Source organism: Notamacropus eugenii, chromosome 5, assembly GCF_028372415.1.
Source record: "Notamacropus eugenii isolate mMacEug1 chromosome 5, mMacEug1.pri_v2, whole genome shotgun sequence".
NCBI classification, from domain to species: domain Eukaryota; kingdom Metazoa; phylum Chordata; class Mammalia; order Diprotodontia; family Macropodidae; genus Notamacropus; species Notamacropus eugenii.
In genome coordinates, this window is record NC_092876.1 from 319,467,101 (window position 1) to 319,474,883 (window position 7,783).

Below are 7,783 nucleotides of genomic sequence, written 5' to 3' on the forward strand. Positions count from 1 at the left end.
AGTACCATAAAGTTCTTGGGGACAGAGGAGGATATGTTGCCCTATTGGGTTTCTTGCAAGTGCAAGGGACTATTGAACCATCCAGGGACATAAACAGCCTTTAAGTATTCGTGGGCTAAGGACCTAACTTATGTGTTATCATAGAATCAGAGAATTTTAGAACAGGAAGGAGCTTTAGAGATAACCTGTGAGGAACCTGAAGCCCAGATGCTGCGATTCTTCTCTTTGTCCTTCCTGATGTCCATCTATAAAACTGCGGACTGGAAGCCACATCATATCATGGAAAGAGGATGAGACCAGAAGTCAGGAAACCTGAGTTCTAATCCCAGTTCTCTTTCCTGTGAGACTTTAGATAAGTAGCTTAACTTCTCTGAAACTCAATATTCTTACCTATAAAAAACTATAGAAAACATCCTCCTCCTCCTCCTCCTCATCATCATTAGCACATTAAAGTTTGCAAAAACACTTTCCATGCTATTTTACTTGATCCTTCCCACAACCCTGTGAGATAGGCGCTTTCATTATCCTCAATTTACAGCTGAGGAAACTGAGGCAAACAGAAGTGACTTGCTTAAGGTCACACAGTTAATAAATATCTAAGGCTGGATTTGAACTCAAGTCTTCCCAACTCCCATCCACAAAATTCTATGATGCCAAATAAGGAGCAAAATGTAAGCCTGTCAATAGTGCCTCCCTTTCAGCTCTAATAAAAATATTAAAAGAGATTTAACATTTAGTGGAAACCAAGTTTTTTAATTATCTTACTACAATTATTGCATCTACAGCAGAGAGTATGCATAAATGAGTGGTTGCCTATGTGGTATGATTTGAGGGGAAGCCAAAAGGTTCCCTACATAATCCAAAATATTGTCCTCACTACCCTGCGACAGGGCGTGACTATGTCATAATTAGCTACCCCTTTGAGTTAAGCATTGTTCTCTCTAGGCACCTCTTTTTAAAGTTTGACTGCCCCTGAGATGGATAACTTGTTAAATCGTTAGCAATGTAGCATGACTTAATTTATCAGGAACTCTTGGTAAGGCACTCAACCTTCAAGGTCAGAGGAAATGGAATGTGGCAAAGGTCCAGAGCTTGAGGCCCTGCCTGGAGAGAGCATGCACGGGTGCAGAACGGCAGTGGACCTCACTTCAGGTATCTGAACAAAGTCTATCAGGAAAGGAGATAGGAGAAAATAAAGAGGGGAAGTGTTGTCACAGTTCATCCTTCATTCTGGAAGAGTAACAATGACATCAAGAGGGTGATGTTTTGACTTGCAAGTTAGTTGGATTTAAGTGAGGCAGGGCTGTGAAAAGTCATCAGCCCCACTCTCTCCTCCAGAGTCATCAAAGTCCAGTGACAAGATATAGGTCAGGATGACTGATGATGGCCCCGGATGCAGTGGGAGACCTTGGCCTTTTAAAGCTAAGGTCTTTCCTAGGTCTCAGGTTGTCTGAGGCAACCTCCATTCAAGTGATTAGGCTAGGTAGGAACTGAGGCAAAAGATGGCCTAGTTTGCCTTCACAAAAGAATCAGTCAAGCAGAGGAAAACTCTCAGAGTTTCTGACCAGAACAGAAATCATTGCTATTTACACTGTCTCCCAGCCATAAAACCAAAACAGTGAACTTGAAGCTTGGGTTGGGACCTGTTTTGGTCAATAAGTTCAAGTCAGAGTGATTTGGGTTTAAAGGCATAGTCAGGTAGCTCCATTTGAATCCCAAGGGGCTTTAACAAAGCCTGGTTTTCCAGAGGTGTATCTTAAGAAATCATAAATTAAAACTACATGAGACAAAAGAGTTAATTATTCCATTAAAAAAAAAGATAAAATAAATAAGTGGGGAAGAAAAAAATATTGCTCCCAAACCCCAAGACACCTTGTGAAATACAAGTGAACAAAATTTATATTCCTTTGGATAGAGCACCCATGTGTAATGGTATGACTACCCACGTGAGCAGAGGAAGACGAAGAAGTAGTAGCATTGCTCAACCAGAAATGGCCTGCTGGGTCCCCAGCAGCTATCACTACTCACAGATTGTTGTTAGTTCTTCCTTCTTGAAGAGGACCAGTGACGGATATCAGGAGGGTGATGTCTTGACTTGTAAATTTAGGTGAGGCAGAGTACAAAGTAACCAGCCCTACTCTTTCCTTCAGAGTCATTGGAATCCTGTGGCAAGACATAGGTCAGGACAACTGGAGATGGCCCACTGCACAGTGGGAGACCTTGGCCTTTATTTCAATGAGGGAGGTATGAGAATGCTAGAGACTCACTTCACTGGCATCACTATTTCTTTTTCTGTAGATTTATTCTCAGCAAAGATTTGCAAGAGTAAATTGTAGGGATACCATCTGTGAAAAAAAAAATACTGTGTGCTAGGGAAAGGAAGCCTGTGTAGTAGATAGAGAACTGGCATGGAATCAGGAAAACCTGGATTTATATCTTGTATCCGACACAAACTTGCCATGTTTGTACCTGGGCTAGGGTACCTCAAGCAACTCTCTAAGCCTTTAAATTCCGTAACAGTTGCAGATCTTCACTAACGGAGGGACTTTCCTCACTGGGAGCCACTTAAATAATGAAATTGTTAGTCTGGGGAGGGGAAAGGACTACAGAAAGAGATTCATTTGTTCAACAAATATTTATAGAGGCACCAGTATGAGTAAGGCATTGTGCTAGGCACTAGAGAAGGTAAAACACAGTCCCTGCCACAGAACCATAGAATGTCAGAGTTGGAAGGGACCTTTGAGAACATCTTGTTCAATTCCCTTATTTTGTAGATTAGGAAACTGAGGCCCAGAAAGGGGAAATGACTTTCCCACAGCTAGTAGTGGTATAACATAAGGTCTTCTGACTCTTAATCTAGGACTTGTTCTACTATTCCATGTTACTTCTGGCAGAGTGATACCTAGCAATTCTGGTGTTCGGGCAAGAGCTACAGAACATGCCCAAGAAAAGAAAGGACTCCAGAAATAAACTTTCAAAGACAAATTCAGTTGAGTGTGACCAGGGTAGGGTGGGATGAGAAGTGGTATGGTATGAAGAAACCTCAGGAAAGATCTAAGACTTCAAATATATAAGGCCTTAAAGAAGGAAGCAAAGAAAGAAGGTATATAGGAGAGAAGGAAGGTAGCTAGGAAAGTAGAAAGGGAGGGAGGGAGGAGGCTAGGAGGGAGAAGGGAAGAAAGAGGAGGGAAGGAAGGGAGGCAAGGAAGAGGGGAAAGAAGGAAAAAAGGAAAGAATAAGGGAAGGAAGGAAAGAAGGGAAAAAGGATGGAAGGAAGGAAGAAGAAAAGGAAAGAAAGGAAGGAAGGGATTGAGAGAAGAAAGAAGGGAGGGAGGGAGGGAGGTAGACAGGAAGGAAAGACTTATTAATAACTTGTTATGTGCTAGGAACTGTGCTAAGCTTTTTAAAAATATTTTCCCATTTGATCATTTTAACAATCCTGAGAGGTTGGTACTATCACTATCCTCATTTTACAGATGAGGAGTGTGTCATATCCAGTTATCCTGATCTCTGTCTTGCCACTGGACCTAGATGGCTCTGGAAGAGAAAGTGAGGCTGGTGACTTTGCACAGCTCTCCCTTGCTTAAATCCAATTCATTGGCAAGTCATGGTATCACCTTCCTGATGTCATGGTCCTCTTTGAGAATGATGGATAAGCAACAGAAACAACAACAGATGAAGAAACTGAAGTAGATAGAACTGAAGTGACTTGCCCAGGATCACACAACTAGTAAGTGTCTGAGGCTGAATTGGAACTCAGGTTTTCCTGATTCAGGCCCAGCATTCCATCCATAGCACTACCTAGCAGACCAGAGGTATTACACCATAATGGGGAGATGGAGATCCCAGGATGCCATGATGATACAACAAGGCCACTGTTGGGAAAGCCACCACCAGCGATTGAATCGGGGCAGAGTAGCACTGGGCTGGGAAGATCATCGGTGGTGTGGTCCCAGCAGGAGGACTGTCTGGTAGCTTCCTATTTTAAATACTTGTTCTTGCTTAACTAGGTGCTAAGTATAGTTATTTTTATCTAGTGGAAAAGTACAAGTTCTATCAGTGCCTTCTAATTTTCAGAACTAGTCATCCCAACCTGGCTACAATTCTATCCTTATGTGGCCTACAGTCTAGGAGAGAAGACACACACTAAAAACAGGAAACATTTGTACAGAGCTTAACTGTTTACAAGGAACTTTACATGGGACCCATGCAATAGCAGTCTTGGAGGCTTATCTATCTATATCTAAGTCTCTATATATCTACCTACACACACACACACACACACACACACACACACACACACACACACACACACACACACACACACACACACACAATGGCTTCTGCCTCCTCACCCAGAGTCTCCTTTCTTGAAACATCTGAATTTGGTTCGTTTTTAGTTGCATTGTTGTGTCCTCAAGTCAAAAAGCCAAATCAGCGAGCCTTTATTAAGCACTTACAATGTTCCAGACAATGTGCTCAGCTCTGGGAATACAAAATACAAACAGAAATATTGAAATTGACAGTCCCTGCCTTCAAAGAGCTTACCTTCCAATGGGAAAAGATAACACATAAAAGCAAAGTGAAAACAGAGAGTATGGAGGGCAAGGTATCCAGGTGATAACCAGGGGATGGTGTGTGTGTTCATCCTTCGTTGTTAAAGAAGACCATGTCATCAGAGAAATGATGATATGACTTGCACTTGACTTTGTTTTGAGTGAGGGAGAGCTGTGCAGGTCACCAGCCTCACTTCTCCTCCAGAGCCATCTGAATCCAGTGACCAGATACTCATCAGGATGACTGGAGATGACCCAGGATGAGGCAATTGGGGTTAAGTGACTTGCCCAAGGTCACACAGCTAGTGAGTGTCAAGTGTCAAGTGTCTGAGGTGAGATTTGAACTCAGGTCCTCCTGACTCCTGCACTGGTGCTCTATCCAGTGCACCACCTAGCTGCCCCCAGGGGATGATAGAGAAAGTTTAAAGAATCAAGCTGGGCATTTCCTTAAACTGGAAACCCCCTCACAAGCACTAAGCTAATAAAGAATGAAAACAAGAAATTTATGACACACAACAAAGGCCAGAAATAGGATTTGTACCTCAGTCCACAGCCAAGGATGCCTCTCAAGGTCCCTGCCTTCCCCAGGTATTCCAGATTCCAAGCAGCTTCCTAGGCTCAATGCCCCCTTAAGTCAGGAAAGAACTTGGGGGCTTCTGAGGATAAAAGCAGTCCAACCCTCTGGGGGAACCACCTTCCCCAGGAACTTCTGTAGTTGTTTCAGCCTTAAAAAGTCATCCTGGGGGTGAGGCCTCCTAAGTGGGGAAAGAACTTCAAAGTTGCTGTAGAGCCAACTTCCCTCCCTTAGGTCTTCACACTTCATATACCCTGTGATGGAAAGGTTCAGCTGTCTCTGTGTCTCTCCGCTCTTCAACTTGACCCAGAAACTTGTTGCTTTGCCTGGTTGCTGCCGCCTCCCCCTGCACAGACTTCCACTTTTCCTTCCTCAGGAAAGTGTTACAGTTCTGTCATCCTGGGCCAAAGTGCCTCTGAACTGTTTAACATCAATGAATCAATCAATTAATCAGTCAGCGAGTAAAGCTACAACAATTAAAGCTACAACTATTGTCAGGCCCTGTGCTAGGTATTTGGGGATAGGGCCCTTCAGGATTCAGACAGACTGTTGAGATTACCTCCAATTCATCTCACATGTACATAGTTGTTTTCAGATTGTCTTCCTCAGTAGAATGCCCCCCATTAGATTCTCCCTTTGAGAGAAACGTTCTCCTTTCTTTGTATCATCTGCACTTAGAAGAATGCTATCACAGAGTAAGCCTTAATAAATAAATACTTGTTGACAGATGATGACCTCTTAGAGACCTGTTGATGTGTTTTCTCTAAGGAAGGTCCTCAGCACTTAGGGTAACTGAATTACATTTAACCTGTTCCCTTCTTAACGGTGCACTGAAGTTGGTGTGTCCTGTTTCTCAGACTTGTCAACACCTCTTTGTTGAGCATTTTTGAGACTAATGAAAAACATTCCTACCTTTTGCATTCTTCTTTTCAATTTTCCCCTATACCCAAATACCAAGTCTTACTTATGAGAGAACCTCTGGGAATCACAAAATGGTGCTAGGACCAGGAAAAAAGGAAAAGGTAGAGAGAGTCAGAGAGAGGCAGAGCAGGACAGCAACAGGCAACCTCATGTCCATACTTCCCTTCTGTAAATGACTGTCTTATTTGAACTTCCTAACGATTCTGTGAAGTAGCTTCTCCATTATGTCCCACTCCCTCCCTTCCAGGAAAGGGGCTCTGAGTCTGTCCTCACATGAAGACTATATTCATGAGGGTAATCAAGCTTTTCTTGAATTTTTTTTTTTTTTTTTTGGTTCACTTTGTCCCTGTTAAGGCCAGAGTAGAACTCTGGGGAAAATCTTTTAAACAAAACTTAGATCTGTCTTAAATCTTTTAAACAAAGCATCTCCTCAAAAAAAAAAATTTAAAGGGTTCCTTCCAGGAAGTATGTTCAGGGTGCACACCAGATGCTTCATGCACCTTCTCACCTTTCACACATCTCTGGGCCTCTACTCAGCATCTACTTCTGGAGTTCATATGCCATTTGGAGGTTTTCTCATACTGGCATCTTCACTTTCCTTTTTAAAGAAAAACACACTCAAAATGTGGGAGTAAGTAACCGCCTCCCAACCTACCTGATTTCTTTGGTACATGAATTCAGGAATCCAACCTGGGAAATTAAGGAAAAGGCAATCTTTCAAAAGCGGTCTATGGAACTGTGGAAGTTATTTTGGGGATCAATAGAAAGTTTTTCTCAATTACCCTCAAGTCTTAAGAGGACTATTTCATTTTGTTTATGAAACCAAAGGGCTGTGGAGTGGGAGTTTGCTATGGAGGCCGGGAGTCAGGGTTGTAGCATGAGAACTTATCACCATATTCCCTACCATACTAAAATTTTAAGAAAAAAAACCACACACCTCCTCACTTGTTCATTCCTGGTGCTTTCCTTCCTCTTTCCTCATCTTCCAGAGAGAGTTCTTCTTTTTCCCAGTCTTGGTTCTTTATTTACCCTTTGTCAGCTCCTCCTCTAGAAAGTAGTGAGAGAGGAGAATTGATATGGCAAGAGAATCCTCTATGTGTGTGCTAGTGTGCATGAGTGCCGTAATGTGTGCAGGATGGAAGGAAGGGTAGCTGGTAGCACATACTTACACTCTAAGAAAGAAGGGTATGTGATATTTTTCCTATGTTGAAGTGATGATATATGTATCCTGTAGTACCTCTTACCCCCCAAAAAGGGTCTAGCATCTAGCAAAAATGTACTCATGGTACAAAACAGAAATCATGTATAGGGCAGCTATTTATTTTCTCCAAAAGAAAGAAAATGTTGAAAGCACAAAAGTCCCTTAAGTGCTTATTAACAAATACCTGAGATATAACACACTTAAAATAATAACACCACACTCATTATATTTTCCTGGGAGGTAAAAAAAAAAAACTTTGGCAGACTGCCAAACAAACTTTTCATCTTCAATTCAGACCTTCCTGTCTGAGTAACTCAAATCCCTTCAGCACAGAATCCTGCTTGTGTTGGACATGTCCACTTAGAGATGATGTACTTGCAGGCAGCCTCTCCTCCTAGGCAGTCAGCATGGACTCAGGAACCTGGAAACTCTTGAATTCACAAGTTACTGACAGGATTAGAAATGCTCAAATATCAGGATTGTTGCCTCAGACACTTACTAGTTGTGTGACCCTTGGCACATCTTGTCAAG